We start from the raw sequence: 17493 nt of genomic DNA, 5'->3' as shown, positions 1-17493 counted from the left end.
TGTAAAGCCACTAGCACGCGCAGCGTTTCGGGCAATTGTGTTAAGAACATTTATATTGCGACATGGAATTGATAAGCTCTTTATTTTGAGGATGGGATGCAAACATAGTGTATAATATAGTTAATGTTTGAACTGAGATTCCCACCAAAGTTTCCCACAACGAGAAAAATGTTGCCAATACGCCAATATCCGTCAGAAGGCTCCCTCGCATGGTTCTCTCAGACTGCAGGTTACCAGTGAGGAAAATGACAGCGACACCGAGTCTACCCTATATATATCTAATACGTTAAGGTGATGTCGTTACATCATTCAAATTAGTTTCAAATGGTCGCCCAATAAGCACCCAGCTCTGAACATATAAAGAAAAAGTCTGATGTACCACACCCGATTTTTGCAGAAAGGTAAATTTTTCGGCTCGATTTTCTCCAGAATAAGCACATCTAAGTGAGGTGAGCACATAATCGCGAATGCACTGTAACCGAGAACAAACACCTTGCATTAAGGGAAAATACTGGAGCCAAAAAACGAAAATTGAAACATTTGCTCCTTTTCTCTCGAAACAACGAGACACTATGTCGACAATTCGTCAATACTCGTCTGTAGGCTCCTTCGCATTGTTCTCTAAAACAGCAGATTACCCACGAGGAATGTGCAAAAAACACCGAGTCTACCGTATATGTATCGATTACGTTAAGGACATGTCATTAAATCGTTCATTTGAGTTTCAAATGTTCGGCCAGTAAGCACCCTGCTCAGAACATATAACGAAAAAGTGTGATGTACCAAATCCGATTACTGGAGAAACGTAAATTTTTCGGCTCGATTTCCTTCAGAATCAGCACATCTAAGTGAGCTGAGCACATATTGGCGACCGCACCGGAAACGAGAACTAGCACCTTGCATTGAGGGAAAGAGCCTAAAAACAAAATAATCGGCCATTATTTGCATTTGCTCCTTTTCTCTGGCAACAACGAGACACTATGTCAACAATTCGTCTGTAGGGTCCTTCGCATGGTTCTCTAAGACAGCAGATTAACAATGAGGAATGTGCAAAAAACACCGAGTCTACCCTATATGTATCGAATACGTTAAGGTGGTGTCATTACATCGTTCATTTGAGTTTCAAATGTTCGGCCAGGATGGGATGCAAACATAGTGTATAATATAGTTAATGTTTGAATTGAGATTCCCACCAAAGTTTACCACAACGAAACAAATGTTGCCAATACGCCAGTATCTGTCAGAAGGCTCCCTCGCATGGTTCTCGCAGACAGCAGGAAAATGACACCAACACCGAGTCTACACTATATATATCGAATACGTTAAGGTGATGTCGTTACATCGTTCAAATGAGTTTCAAATGGTCGCCCAATAAGCACCCTGCTCTGAACATATAAAGAACACTTAATAAGCCAACCAGAGGCTTAGGGCCCTCGCAGGAATATCCCTCCTAAAAAAATTCTTTTAATAAAGCACAGTACTTCAGCTTTGCAGCTTACATGGGCATACCTCATTAATTGCAATTCATCCACTTTTCTTGGTGTTGTATTCAGTGTATTTTGAACTTTGTATTTGAAGTCTTTAAATCTTTGCGCTGCATAAGATTTAATGAGGCATTAATGATTCAACAAATTTTACTTCATTAAACATTGGATGAGGGAAGTTTTTACTCAGTCTAAGCATACTCCATTGTGAATTGTGTTAAGAACATTTATATTGCGACATGGAATTGATAAGCTCTTTATTTTGAGGATGGGATGCAAACATAGTGTATAATATAGTTAATGTTTGAATTGAGATTCCCACCAAAGATTCCCACAACGAGACAAATGTTGCCAATGCGTCAATATCCGTCAGAAGGCTCCCTCGCATGGTTCTATCAGACAGCAAGTTACCCGTGCGGAAAATGACAGCGACACCGAGTCTACCCAATATATATCTAATACGTTAAGGTGATGTCGTTACATCGTTCAAATTAGTTTCAAATGGTCCGTCAGAAGGCTCCCTCGCATGGTTCTCTCAGACAGCAGGTTACCCGTGCGGAAAATGACAGCGACACCGAGTCTACCCTATATATATCTAATCAACCCGTTCTCACACAAGACAGTACATATATGACTAGTGCTTAAAGTCAATATGTGGAATGTGATTTAGTACATATGTGATATATTCCCAGTTAACTTTTTTACCAAGGCTCAAACTCTTCCTCACGTACCAATTTACGTCTCACAGTACTCGTCCATCAACGTAGATAGCTGAATAGTCGTGATTGGTTCAATTATAACGAAAATTGTAGTTTTCAGGTCCCACATGGGTTGTGAAATTCACCTACTATTGTCCATGCTCTTATAATATTACAGATCAGCTACATCCTATTGAAGGCTCGTAGTTTTGTTTTGAGAAATATTAGTTGTTCTTAGTAAATTATAATAAGCACAATAAATTATTACATAGAATAAGTGCTTCACCAATCAATATTATATACTATAGTTTGTGCTTTAGAAATCTTTAAAGAATGTTTTGTAGGAACGCTAACAGAAAACGATGTTATGTTGGAATGTATATAGGGTAAACTACTGCAAACAGGATGGTATGGTGTGGATTATTGGAAACTATAGGATTAGGGTCCACTACCACCTGTTAGGTGGGTAAGGGGTCCAATAACACCCGCAGGATGAGTATGGGGGTCACATCCACCCACAGGAATGGTATGGGGATCACTTCCACCCACAGGAAGGGTATGGGATCCAATACCATCCACTGGATGTGTATTGCGTCCACTACCACCGACAGGATGGGTATGGGCTCACAACCACCCACAGGATAGGTATGGGGTCCAATACCACCCACAGGATGAGTATGGGGTCCACTATAACCCACAGGATGGGTATGGGGCTCCAACCACCCACAGAATAAGTATGGGGTACAATAACACCCACTGGATATGTATGGCATCCATTGCCCCCACAGGATGACTATAGGGTACAGTATCGCCCACAGGATTAGTATATAGGGTTCACTGCCGCCCACAGAGTCGGTATGGAGTCCACCGCCACCCACAGGGTCGGTATGGGGTTCACTACCGCCCACTGGGTCGCTATGAAGTCAACTACCGTCCACAGGGTCGGTAGGGGTCCACTACCGCCCACAGGGTCGGCAGGGGGTCCACTGCCACCCACTGGGTCGGTAGGGGGTCCACTGCCGCCCACAGGATCGATAGGGGGTCCACTGCCGCCCACAGGGTCGATATGGGGGGGGTCCACTACCGCCCACAGGATCGATAGGGGGTCCACTGCCGCCCACAGGGTCGGTAGGGGGTCCACTGCCGCCCACACGTTCGGTAGGGGTCCACTGCCGCCCACAGGGTCGGTAGGGGGTCCACTGCCGCCCACAGGACCGATAGGGGGTCCACTGCCGCCCACAGGGTCGATAGGGGGTCCCTTACTGCCCACAGGGTCTCTATGAAGTCAACTACCGCCCATAGTGTTTGTATAGTGTCCACTATCGCCCATAGTGTTATTATGGGGTCCACTACCCCTCATAGGGTCGGTATGGGGGTCCATTACTACCCACAGGGTGTGTCTGGGGTCTATTTTGGCAATACTGCTTTTCCAATCTCATTTGTTGTTCAATGTAAAATATTTGTTGCTCGACTTGCAACAATTTATATATATATATATATAGTATAGTGCCTTTGCAATAATGTACCAATGTGTGTATTTTCATAACTCGTTTTAAATTGTTGAAAAATAAATAACTACATTGTGAATGCAAGTCAATGTTTACATGCTAAATCAGAGTTGCCAGATTCCGCTTAAAATAGCAAATTGTGCTTATTTTCAAAGCTTGAGAATTTAGCTTTAAAGTAGTTAAAAAACTACGAATTTCGCAATTTGCTATGTACTTTAGTGTACTATTTTAAAATAAGATTGGTTTTTAAGCTGCAAGTCATATGAATCTCAAAAAAAGTATATTATTAACAATCTTATCTCCATAGTTCACTAGTTTCTGTAAATCAGATCTGGTAACTGTAGGCCAAGTACTGGAAGACTCAAGACACAATGTGTTGAAGCTATTCTCTTTGAAGAAGTCATCTCGACAGGATCTTCCAGCTCCAGCTATAAAACTTCACCAAACATGGATCTACCTAGTACATCAAATGGTAAGGAATTACTAAACTGTACAAAGTTTTATGCTAGAACATTTGTTACAGAATTGTCCCTGTCAGGGACAATTCAGTCCCTATTCTATGTGTACTCCATCACATAGTGACGGAGTATGTGGGAATAATTTTGTTGACACTGTCCATTTTGTCAATTCTACAACAGCAGATAATATGAATTCCCAGAGATATTTGTAACTTGAGATACTTGGTTTGGTTTGGTTAAGTTAGGTTAGGTTAGCCTAACCCAGTAAATCCTCCCCGGCTAGAATATAAACCCCGGACAAAGTGCTCGTGAAATGCCAGGCATTTGCAAATATGAGGATGTGGTTGATTAGATTATATTCTTTTCTATATCATAGATGTTCAATATATGAAAAATATTTTAGACTTAAAAATGGACCCCTGAGGTACTCAACTTAACACATTTCTTCATATTCATTCCCATTTAGTATGACCTTTTGCTCTCTTTGTTTTAACTATTGTTTTGTGCACTTTACAATTTTTTTCATGAACCTGTAATTTCCTTGCTAGTCTTCCATGTGGTACCTTATTAAAGTCTTTAGCATAATCCATGTATACTACATCCACCGGAAACCCTTTATCTGAGTACCATGTTACCATGTCCCAAAAGTGAGGAGGTTTATAAGGTAGCATCTGTTTTTAAGAAGACCATGGTGTGTCGATTGAATAAGATTTTTCACTGAAAGATGGTAAATGATTCCCTCCCTTAGGATTTTCGCCATGAGCTTGCAGATGTGTTATACCTAGCTGATCGGACATTAGTTTTGTGCTTAACTCTTTCTGCTTTTTTTTTAAATACTGTAAGGGTGAAATTTTCATATTTCAAATCTCGGGGTACTATCCCTTGGTTCAGATATTTTGTGGAAAGTATTTTCAGCAGTATTCATAGTTCTTCTGTCAGTTTATTTTCCTTTATAATTAAGGTTTGTTTTCTTTTGTACCATAGAAAGTACCACAGAAAGGTGTTATAATGTTGTGTTAGCTTTTCTGTACAATTTTTCTTTTTTGTTTGTATAAAAGGCTATGCAATGAATTCAAATATTTACGCTACCAATCAATTTTTCAGATAGATCATCGGATTTTGACAGTATGCTGTACATACCAGATGTTCCAAAAATAACTACAGACAACAATAATGGTACTGTGTTTACTATTTTTATACTTTATATATAGGAAGACAAGTTCAATCAATGAGCATTTTAATATATCATCAAAATTTTCATACATTTCTTTCACTTTGTTACACTTGTAAAAACTTATTCTTAGCTATATTTATATAAATGTTAATACCACTGTTAAATGAACATATTGATTTGTGTCCTTATTAGTTATAGCTTATTTATGTTGACCCAGCACCTTACTAAAGGGATTACCTTAACTTGTGTCACTATCTCTCTAGGGGGCTCCAGGTAGGCAGTATAGGTAATGCCACTAACATGCATATCATTATGGGAAAGTCCATAATTTAACACATAATTATAAGTAGGTAATTTGTAGCAAATTTTAAGATTATTAATAGGTACATTGTAGCATAATTTTGCATAAGCATAATTTTCTTGTTTTGTTCTTGTACTTTTCCTTCGAACACTATTATTTTCTCTTCAGAATTTCACCGGAGAATAGCAGTGATGACTAGAGAACATCTTGAACGTGAGTACCAGAAAGCACGTGCTGCAATGATACAAAGAAATGAGTACTTGAAGAGACTCTTAAACGTGGAGGAACCAAACTCAATAAAGGTGACAAACAAGAAACAGAAAAAAGATAACATACAGGATGTATCACACATTAATTCAAAACAAAGACCAGCTGCACCCCAATCTGATGGTAATCTTCTATTATTTTTTTAACAATATTTCTACAGCTGTTATTTGTGTACTTTCCAATAATATTTGTTGCCTATTTTTAAGTGTATGCTAGACAATTATGGAGATTAAATTACTATAACACTGAACAACTTGGTAGCATAAAGTTAGTTATAGTAATATCTTGAGATTTGTCTGAAAATATTAATACTTGTATACAATTTGCAATTATGTACCATGCTTAAATCTTCAAATGTGCCACCCAGACATTCTGCCTGCTATACTTTCACCACCACACATTCAAAATGCGGGCTATTCTACTAGTGGCAGAACGTACACTCAAAGTTATTTGGCAGCTGGTGAAGAAACTTTGGAATCATTTGATGTTGGTATGTCCCAACATCATTTGTTGGTATTTAAATGAGGGTTTATTTAATGGACACACGTCATAAATATTATGTACCAAAATTGTGCTTAATGCCTATGAAATTTTGTTTAACATATTATACTAATCATTCCTTTCACTTACAAATTTTTCTTACTAATTTTTAATCCCATATTTCAAAGTACTTGCTGCAGAACTTGAACAAATTAAAGATTCTCAGCCAAGTGTTTCTGACTGGCAAAAAAGAAGAAAAAATGCAGAGATTAATTGGGGAGAAAGCAGGGCAATGCTGTTCGATTGGACATTGTCTGAGTTGGGTGTTCCAGATAAAGGTAAATTAAATATTGCTGTGTTCATTAAGGTTATACTGTATAATAAGCATCATATGCAAATTAATGACACTCTATTAATACATTTAGACTTCAGATTGTTTAAAATGTTAGGTATACAGTATTTAAAATTAGTATAAATAATTACCCCTTTTTTCATCAGGTAAAGTTTGTGTACAATGTACAAATTGTGAGGCAAGCATCAAATGTGAAGACTGTTTTGCATTTTTGTGTCACATTTGTGACCAAATGCAACATTTTCTCATGCCTTTCCACCACAGATTATATTGGAAAAATGGCTTTTATGAGCCATTAGACCCGACACAAACTGTGTGCCCTGAAGGAAATATCTTTCACTGGAGTAAGTATACGATACCTGTATAAAATCCGTACTTTGTTCCGAGATTACTTCTACTTCCCAATCCCAGTCTAGAGCTACGATTATCTTGGTATAACAAAATAAAATGAATAAATGTTTCATTTCAGTCATTACAACATTTGGAGAAGTCTTAAAGTTTAAACCTGACACTTGGTTTTATAGATTGATTTAATCGTCTGATTGTTTCTTTTCTGTGAATTTCTCGGTCATTATCTGGAGAATAATGTCAATATTTTGTACAATCAAGAAACAATGAAATATTCAGTCTGAAATTCTTTTCCATAAAACTCATTTTGTCAAACTGTCTTCCTTTTCTTTGTTACCAGAACCTGTTGTACCAGCCCAACCACCAAATTCTTGCCCCAACTGCACAGATTGCAAGTTTAAAATTTCAAGCTCCAGCAATCTCTGCATCTTCATCACTATAATGGGTAAATAAACTTTAAAATTTACCCTTTTATTTCCATTACCGGATATTCCTGAATCACAATACATTTTGAAATTTTTGTTGCTATAAATGTTAATTTTTACATCACTATTTTAGCAAGTCGCCACACCACTCAATGCACTGTATTTTAAACTACAGGAAGGTATGACCTCTATACTCCAATCTATACATGCCACTGTGGATATGAGCATCAACAACTAGGCAAGACCATGCACAAGTCTGGTTTCTATTCATCATTAGGAAAGAGCAGCACATTCTACAGCACCAGTCTGCTTGAATCATGGCACCATATCAAAAGAAATTGTCCCGGAACATCATTTCGGGCATTAGTCACTGCACTGGAATCCTTTGGTGCTTCTCGTGGGCGTGTATGTTTTGATACCGTTATTCTTAATATTTTCAGTTTTATATTTCAATACAAAAATTATCAAAATTTTGTAGTAATGTATATTCATTTATTAATAATTAGTTTTTAATTTTGTTCAAACACAAAATGGAATGTTTTTTTTGTTTATTTATCTTATGTCATAATATGCATTTTAAATGTCACCATCTAAAAAATTCTATTCCTAGATTGGACCCATTAATTATATAACTTCGAAGAGAGTGTTCTTCGAATGGCGATTCCAGCAATATGAGCTGAGAAAAATTAGAGGAGAAGCTGACAATGAGTGTCCTGCTTGTGATAAAACCCCTTTAGCAGTACATATTGATGGCAACAAGAAGCTGTATCGTTACAACAAAGTTGGGAGGTAATAAAATGTGCTTTACAGATACTTAATGTATAGTATTCTTTTGTTCTCTACACACACTATATTATAATGAATTATATTGTCTTCAAATTAATGTTCTTATAAATAAAGTATGCACATATAAATATACATTGTCATATGACATATTTTTTAACTGAGTATGTCTTTATAGTTTGCCTTTCAATTGCATCCATATCATCATTTTATTTATCTAACACCATGTAAATTTTTGTTTTATGTAAAATTTAGCAGTGCATCAGAATTCTTCATATAAAACATTTTTTGATACCCCATTACCCATTGTTTAATATTATAGTGGTTACAGACAATAAATAATTATTTCTGAATTATCATTGCAGAGGTATCAGAAACCCCTATTATTCTGATAGTATCTTCAGCAAAGATGAAGATGTTCAAGCTCATGTTGGCACTATTCAGAGCTTGAAAACTAAGGTGAGTTTTATTATATATTGAGAAACCTTCAATTTTACCTAATAACTGTTTGGCGACTATAACATATGGTGGCCATTTTTGTATTTTTTCATTATAGTTTATATATATTGAATAAGGAAATATAACCCATAGAAATTCTTATGTGCAACAACAATGCCTATCGCGCAAAATAATCTCTACCTTCTACCCGTCCTACATAATTATAATCATGCTCACCAACTGGGTATTTAGTTACTATAAATATTTTTGTTTAATAGAGTAAGCACACGTGTGGAGTGTCTACATGGAAAGCTGCTCAAAATAAGCCTCTTTCATTCCAAAGTTTGGATGAAACAGGAATCAGCATGGCCTCCTGTCGACATGGTATTATCCTCCACACCTTGAATATGTATCAAGGAGAGCTGTACAGTTATGCCCACTATTTGCAAATTATGTATTTCAAATACGTAAAGTTTATTTGTCAAGACATAATTTGCAAATATTGGCCATGGGCCTTAACTGTGGCTCAGAAACAATCACATTTTCACATTGGTCAAGCAAAGCCATTTTTAGGAGTCCTACATGCAAAAGGACATGCTTGGTATTGTCAGGTAAATAAAAATATAACATTACATTTATGTATACTAATTAAATTTAATGTAATGTATACATTACATTAAATATAATAAGTACAGTTTGTGTAAAAAAATTTAAGATTTCTGATTGTTTAAGATTAATGATATACGTATCATTTAATATAGTAGGAGGCTTTTAATTTTTGTACAATAATTTGAATTTTTTTTTACTGTATACTTTTATGTTAAAGGTATTGTATGGAGGGCGGTGGCAAGAAGGAAGTGGCATGACTTTAGGGGAAGAGGCAGAGCAAGTGTTTGCATACCTCTCACGATACAACTCTACAACTAAAAACATGCTGAAAGCTGGTATTTGTTTATATGGTTCATCTGATCAAGTTTTTTATTATTTTACCTGCCCTGTAATCAGTATAATGCGATTTGTATTCAGTATTCAATAAGTATCAACTCCCTCAAATAATCAATAAAAGAATGAAAACATATTGGTCAAACTTGAGTTGGTCTTGGTGAGTAAAGGTATGTTATGAAACTGTTATTAATCTATGCTCTTCAAGATGTTCATTGCTATAAATATTTTTCTCAGAAAGAACAGAAGAACTCACAGAGGGTGCAGTCTTTTGGAACCATCGAAAAATTGATGGACTGGCTCGTGCATTAGTTACTCGACTCAGAAAGGTACTAAAAATAATATATATTTATTTTATTTATTTGTATTTATTTTGAAACTTATTATAATGCATTTATATGTGAAAGGTATTATAATGCATTTATAGGTTAGTTATGTGTTCAGATCATGTACTACATATATTTTCCATTATAAATTAGCGACCATTTCCTTGAATTAACTGCTTGAACTTTTTCAATATATCAATAAGGTTAATTTGTATAAAGTATATAGTATTTAATTAACCTAAATGTATGATTCCGAGATATATCAAATGTGTTCACAGAGAAATCACAGTATCGTGATATATCACGGGAACTGTGATGAGGGTTTGAACCCCATGCACTGAGTGCTCTCAGATGCATGCTCTAGTTCACTACGCCACGACATGGTCAGATGAATTGCAACTTGGAGTACTACTGCACCCACAAGGATCCCAAGGCTTCCACTGAAGCCAAACCAGGTTTCACACAATTCCCCCATGAACTCGGTCTCTGTCATTCAGTAGTTCTGCCTTTGATGCCCCCATTTCAATGTCTTTCTCCATGTATTGATATATCACAATAATATGAATTCTATGTGTATTGAAAGGGCCATCAGAGGTAAAACTACTGGAGGACACAGACCAAGTACATGGGAAACTGCATGCACAACCGCCCATGGAATGGGTATGGGGGTGCATAATTAACAAAAATTGAATTGTGGGTTCATTAGTACCCTAGGTTGCAATTCTTTTGACCATGTTGTGGCGCATTCAACTACAGCAAGCATCTGGGAATGCCAAGCCCATAGGTTCGAACCACTCATCATGGTTAATGTGATTTGTTCATTAAATTTATTATATTTTCAAATAGGCCAGAGAGACGGAAATAACAGTTTCAAATGAGATCGACAAACTTGATGTTCAAAAGTCATTGATTCAAGAATGGCGATCTGACCTACAAATGATTTGTAAGGAGTTAGAGTTAAACACTGGAACAACCTCGAAGAACATAAAATATTCTATCGAGGCAGTTGCAGACTCTATCAGGCATCGCAAAAATCTGATTGCCACTGATGCAGGTAGGCTTACTATTTCTTTGTTAACTCTGAAGCAATTTCTATTTAGCTCTTGTCTATAATTTCTATGTAGGTAAATGATGAGGAAATTTTTTTAACAACTTTAAAACTTTCAGCCAAAAAACTTTATTTGCAGCATCCAGTAAAATGCGCTCTTCACTCCGGCACAGAAATGAGTGTGATAGGAAAAAGCTTCAAGGCTTCATAAAAATCTACAATAGTGAAAACTCTGAAATTCTCAGTGAAAAGGATGCAATAGAAGGTATCCTGCCATGGCACAATTTATTGCCTCATCATAGCCAAAATGGTATGTAACTACATCTCATTTTATCAGGGGTTACAATTCGGCCTTATCAAGATAACTAACATTTAGCATGCATAATGGATAAGCTTTACTTATTTTTGAAGTAAAATATCATCACTACTGTTTGTAAAATAGGTGCAGTATCATAATCCGTAGGTTTTTATCAGGTTGATACTGCACAATAAACTATGTATAGTATGTATAATGCAAGTACCTAAACTGTATTTACATTAAATTGAGTTGTAGTTTACTTGCAGTAAATATAATTTTCCTCTTTTATTAGTGTCCCTTGCTCAAAAAAAGAAGGCAGTAGAAGATGTGGAGCTTCAGAAGAGATCCAGAGAAGAGCAACAACACACTGTTCAAGAAATGCTGCATTATCTCGCATATTACAAGAATAAGAGAGAGATTTTAACCGAACATACTGAAGAGTTGTTATGTGGAATTTTTCCTTCATATCTAAGCAAGGTAAGCTAACAGCCTAAATGTGTGTTGCAATTCAGTTCTTCATAAACATTTATCCAGCAGAATTTTATACTTGAGTAAAGTCTTGCTATTTACAACTTTGACAGGTAGACAATTCCATGGTTTTCATATACTGTACTGGTGTGTTTTACATATATTTGAACTTTTACCGAAAACTTTATTTATTTATTCTAATTTCTTTAGTATTTTCAGGGAAATTTGTAAATGTCTTAAACCCCATTAAATAGTCTATATATTACAGGATCCTAACAAGTACACTATTGAAGAGAAGCACCTATCAACCAAAAATAAGAGTGGAATCTTGGCTCTTTTGAAGCAAGGGCAAAAGTTGTGTTCTGACAAGCTGAGTGATGCAAAGCGTTTATTTGGATACCAGGAAGAGGATGTTGATGTTTCCGAGCCCTACCTGGAGCTTTGTGACAGTGAAGATGATGATGATGAAGATGAAGAATTACTACTAAACTGATGATACAAAAGTTAAGTATAATAAATTTTACCTGATTTCTCTTGCTAATTTCTCTTACTTAATTTCTCTAATTTCTAATTATCCTAGCCCTAAGATTACTACTGGCCTCCATTGCCTTGCCTGCACTTTGTTTCCCCCTTAACCATATCACTCATTCTTACAGGTGTGAGACAGAGAGGTACAAGATCATCCAAGAGGAACAACACCTGAAGCACCCAACATTTGGGTGTTTTAATTAATAAAAACGCCCTTCATGGCTTCACTCATCCTGGCTGGTTTAATTAAAAAAACCTAACCTAAACCTAATATATATACCTCTAGAGTCAAGGGAGTTAAGTTTTAGGCTGCACAATGAAACTGCTATTGACAATTTTATAACTGCTGCTGATAATGTCTGTCCTGTGACTTTTTTGTAAGCATAACCAAAAGGCTTAACAATCCCTTGCTTACAAAGGGAATACTTAAACCCATTAATAAAAAACATGACCTTGAGAAGAAGTATAGGTTAGGAATTGTCTCCAAAGAATTCTCATGCTCTTCAACAGGTCACTTGAACTCCAAACCTTTCCAGTTATCCTAAAAAAAGCGAGTTACCCCTGTACACAAATGTGGTGATCTCACAGATGTTAACAATTACAGACCTATATCAATCCTGCCTAACTTGTCAACATTTTTTGAAAAGCTACTTGAACTTGAACTCCAAACCTTTCCAGTTATCCTAAAAAAGCGAGTTACCCCTGTACACAAATGTGGTGATCTCACAGATGTTAACAACTACAGACCTATATCAATCCTGCCTAACTTGTCAACATTTTTTGAAAAACTAATCTACAAGCAGTTTTACTCTTATCTAGCCAAACACCATATACTTAGTACTAGGCTGTACAAGAATATAACAACTCTTGTATATATCTCAAAAAAAAAAAAAAAAAAAAAAAGCACAAGACGAAGCTTGAAAAAGTTTAGTGGTATGCCAATAGGCTAGTCCCAGGACTAAGAGGCATGAGTTACGAGGACAGGCTGCGAGAAATGCATAAAGATAAACTGTTTAACACGGGTGGTAGGCGAACAAGGGGACACAGGTGGAAACTTAGTACCCAAATGAACCACTAGGATGTTAGAAAGAACTTTTTCAGTGTCAGAGTAGTTAATAGATGGAATGCATTAGGCAGTGATGTGGTGGAGGCTGACTCCATACACAGTTTCAAATGCAGATATGATAGAGCCCAGTAGGCTCAGGAATCTGTACATCAGTTGATTGCCAGTTGAGAGGTGGGACCAAAGAGCCAGAGCTCAACCCCCCGCAACCACAACTAGGCGAGTATACACACACACACACACACGTACACACACACACACACACACAGACACAAACATACACACACTAATGCCTCTATTCACCTTGCAGTAAATAGGAACCTGAAAGTCAGGAAGCTGCTAAAGGCTGCATCTTGGGGATGTGTGAGTGTGTTAGATAAAAATATATGTTGTTTAGATATGATGGAGGAAAAGAGGCCGAGAGTCGGTACATTAGACAACCGACGCTTAGAAAGGCGGGGTCCAAGAGCTAACAGCTAAATCTTGGAAATAATAAATTAAAATATTTAATACACCCACATACATGTTTCACATTATTTTGGCTGAGGGCACACTGAGGGCTGATGGCCCCGTCGACGGGGCAGGAAGTCGGTGGTTGATCAAAGGCCTCCCACATCCTCCACATACCTGAGGATTATTCCGGCTTAATTTTAAACGGAAGTAATGTCTTGGCATTTACGGCTTCAGCGGGTGGGTGGGTCCGTGGGTTTATTACACTGTGAGTGAAAACAATCGCCTATTCTCTATTTTATATTGCGGCTTGTAGAGCTAGAAGCTGTTGCCTCTTGTGTGCGTTGCACAAGGGGATTAATATCTGGATTAATAGCTTTCAATATTTCCAGTATTTTTAAGGTAACGCTTAAATACCGAAGATACTGCTATTGGACACCGCTTAATTGACAATGTCTCAGCAACGCAGGCTAAAGATGTGCGTGGCTCCTGCTATTGCAATGATGCTCATTTGTTTTTCAATGATGGGCCTTAGTTGCCCCCTCTCTAACTTACCGTTCTAAATACCCCTTCTCCATCTTCCGCAAACATTTCCCCTCATACATCTCCCCCCTTTCCTCCTGTCCCCCTTGTCCATCTTTGTCCCCCTGTCCATCTTTGTCCCCTGTCCCTCACTTTGTCCCCTTGCCCACATTTTCTGTCCTCTGTCCCAGATCCCTTTCCCCCTCTCTGTCCCCCTGTCCCCCCTTTCCATCTCTCTGTCCCCCTGTCCCTCTCTATCCCATTGTCCCTGTCTCTGTCCCCCCTGTCTCTCTCTGTCCCCCTGTTCTTCTCTGTCCTCCTGTTCCTCTCTCTGTCCCCCTGTCACTCTCTGTCCCCCTGTTCCTCTATGTCCCCCTGTCCATCTCTCTGTCCCCTGTACCTCTCTGTCCCCCTGCCCACTCTTTCTGTCCGCTGTCCATCATCTGTCCCCCTCCCTTTCCTCCAGTCCCCCTATCCATCTCTGTCCCCTTGTCCCTGTCTCTCCTCTGTCCCCTCTCTCTTGGTCTCCTGCCCCCCTCTCCTCCCTCTGTCCCCCGGTCCCCCTCTCTGACCCTGTCCCTCTGTCTCTGTCTCTGTCCATGTCCCCCTCTCTGTCCCTGTCTCCCTCCCTGTCCCACTGCTCCCCCTCTGTTCCCCCGTCCCTCCTCTGGCCCTGTCCGTCTGTCCCTGTCCCTCTGTCTCTGCCTCTCCTCGTTTCGGACATTCTCTGTGTCAGCCTATCTCTCTGTCTCTTTCCTCGCTCTATCTCTGTCATTCTCTCACTGACTTTGCATATCCTTATCTATACGTCTCTGTGTCTAACATTCTCTCCCTGACTCTGTCTATATCTATTTCTCTGTCTCGATCTTCATCTCTTTCTCTCTCTCTCTCTCTCTCTCTCTCTCTCTCTCTCTCTCTCTCTCTCTCTTTCTCTCTCTCTCTCTCTCTCTCTCTCTCTCTCTCTCTCTCTCTCTCTCTCTTTCTCTCTCTCTCTCTCTCTCTCTCTCTCTCTCTCTCTCTCTCTCTCTCTCTCTCTCTCTCTCTCTCTCTCTCTCTCTCTCTCTCTCTCTCTCTCTCTCCCTCTCTCTCTCTCCTTACATACATACATACATACATACATACATACATACATACATACATACATACATACATACATACATACATACATACATACATACATACATACGTACATACATACATACGTACATACATACATACATACATACATTTATTTAACACATGTGGTACACGCACAAGGGGACACAGGTGGAAGCTGAGTACCCAAATGAGCCACAGAGAGATTATAGAAAGAACTTTTCAGTGTCAGAGTAGTTAATAAATGGAATGCTTTAGGCAGTAATGTGGTGGAGGCTGATTCCATACACAGTTTCAAGTGTATGGAAAGTGTATGTATTCAAGTGGCGGGACCAAAGAGCCAAAGTTCAACCCTTGCAACCACAACTAGGTTAGTACATACATACATACATAAGATATAAAACAGTGGAGGATTCCCAGGTAGAACAATCAACCACAATGCCCATTACCCCTTTACCCTGATGTCCTTAACTACACAACTATACAAGAGTCATTAACACGTGTAATGGCTGATCCCCCATCACGATAGCATAAAGACCAATTGCTTGACCCGCAGTCTGTCTTGCTCCTCAAATAATTTTCGGGTTAACATGAAAACGTCTCTCGAGTTTATCTTTCTAATGTTGTTTTCCCATCTTTCATTTTATCAGCTTAGTTCCTTTATTATGCCCCAATTACTCATCCCTTGAGCGGTAGTTAAACTGAACCCAAATTTAAAAAAAGTTCCTTGCTAAGCAAGCTACAGTCTTGATAAGTCAGATATATTGTTTGTTAACACATTTCTCAACAATGAACAGTCAGTTTTATCAAGCTAACATATATTATTAGATTATACTGGTATAATTATATATATATATATATATATATATATATATATATATATATATATATATATATATATATATATATATGTATATATATACATATATATATATATATATATATATATATATATATATATATATATATATATATATATATATATATATATATATATATATATATATATATATATATATATATGTATGTATGAGTGTGTGTGTACATGTGTATACAACATTAATAATTTTGTAACTAGCGTCAAACATTGTTATTTGCTTAGCTAAACGAACTAGAGGGTTCCGGTCCTGAACCGATTATGTGCCTCTGTAATCCTTTACACCACGGCCCACGGGATGGGTATGGGGTGCATAATAAAGAAAGCAATAGAAGAAATTGAAATTGCATAATACGGTTATTGACATTCAATAATAGTAAGATAAAGCAATGAGGACCAAATGGGAGACCAGTGATCAGTGTCTTGTATCCCCTGCAATACCTCAAATCCTACGTACCTCACTGACAGGCTCCAGTATGTTTCTGTGAATAATTCAATTTCTCCCACCCTACCCATCAACATTGGTGTTCCTCAGGGCAGCATACTTGGCATACTTGGGTATCCTTTGGAGGTGCTTATCCAGTTCTCACTTGAACACTGTGAGGGGATTGCCAGTTATGCCATGCAGTTATGCAATGTATGAATCTATCTATAAGTCCACCAATCTTTGTAAAAATATCTTGTATGGATGTACCTTACCTAAATAAACATTTATTTATTTATTATTTATATTTAGGATTCATCAACTGCCAAAGATATTCACATGTCAGTATAATTCTGGCGAGAGAGAGGTTTGGGAAAAGCCGTTATACCAACTAGTCAGCAATAAGGGTGATATTTGTGGGGCACAGGCACACTCGGCCTGGCCCATTAACCCCCAACTGACACTATAACTACTAGCTACTAGGTACATGAACATAATTACATAATTTACGTACATAATTTAAGGTACATAATTACTAGGTACATGAGGACTGGCCATTGTACTATATAGACCTGAAAAAGTGTAACTTAGCGACAACAAGAAAATATTGAATCACAAGACCAACGACGACCATTCCCTTACCCTGCCATAAACACTGAAATTTGACACCCTACCTCTGGAGCCACCCTGACCACAGGTCCACCAACTACATTTCCCTCCCTCCAACAAGTTAGTA

At 37.8% G+C, this 17493-nt stretch overlaps 1 long non-coding RNA gene across 1 annotated transcript; it reads left to right on the top strand.

Moving 5' to 3' along the window:
- Positions 1-5251: 5251 nt before the first annotated feature.
- Positions 5252-6350, top strand: LOC138356169 (uncharacterized). Its single transcript, XR_011224234.1, has 3 exons — positions 5252-5324; positions 5792-6013; positions 6258-6350. It is a non-coding gene; the product is annotated as an uncharacterized lncRNA (long non-coding RNA).
- The last annotated feature ends 11143 nt before the right edge of the window (positions 6351-17493 follow it).

The sequence above is a fragment of the Procambarus clarkii genome, chromosome 70 (genome assembly GCF_040958095.1).
Source record: "Procambarus clarkii isolate CNS0578487 chromosome 70, FALCON_Pclarkii_2.0, whole genome shotgun sequence".
In the NCBI taxonomy this organism is placed as follows: Eukaryota; Metazoa; Arthropoda; class Malacostraca; order Decapoda; family Cambaridae; genus Procambarus; species Procambarus clarkii.
The sequence above is the reverse complement of the archived record's forward strand: the minus strand, read 5'-3'. Positions and strand labels throughout refer to the sequence as shown.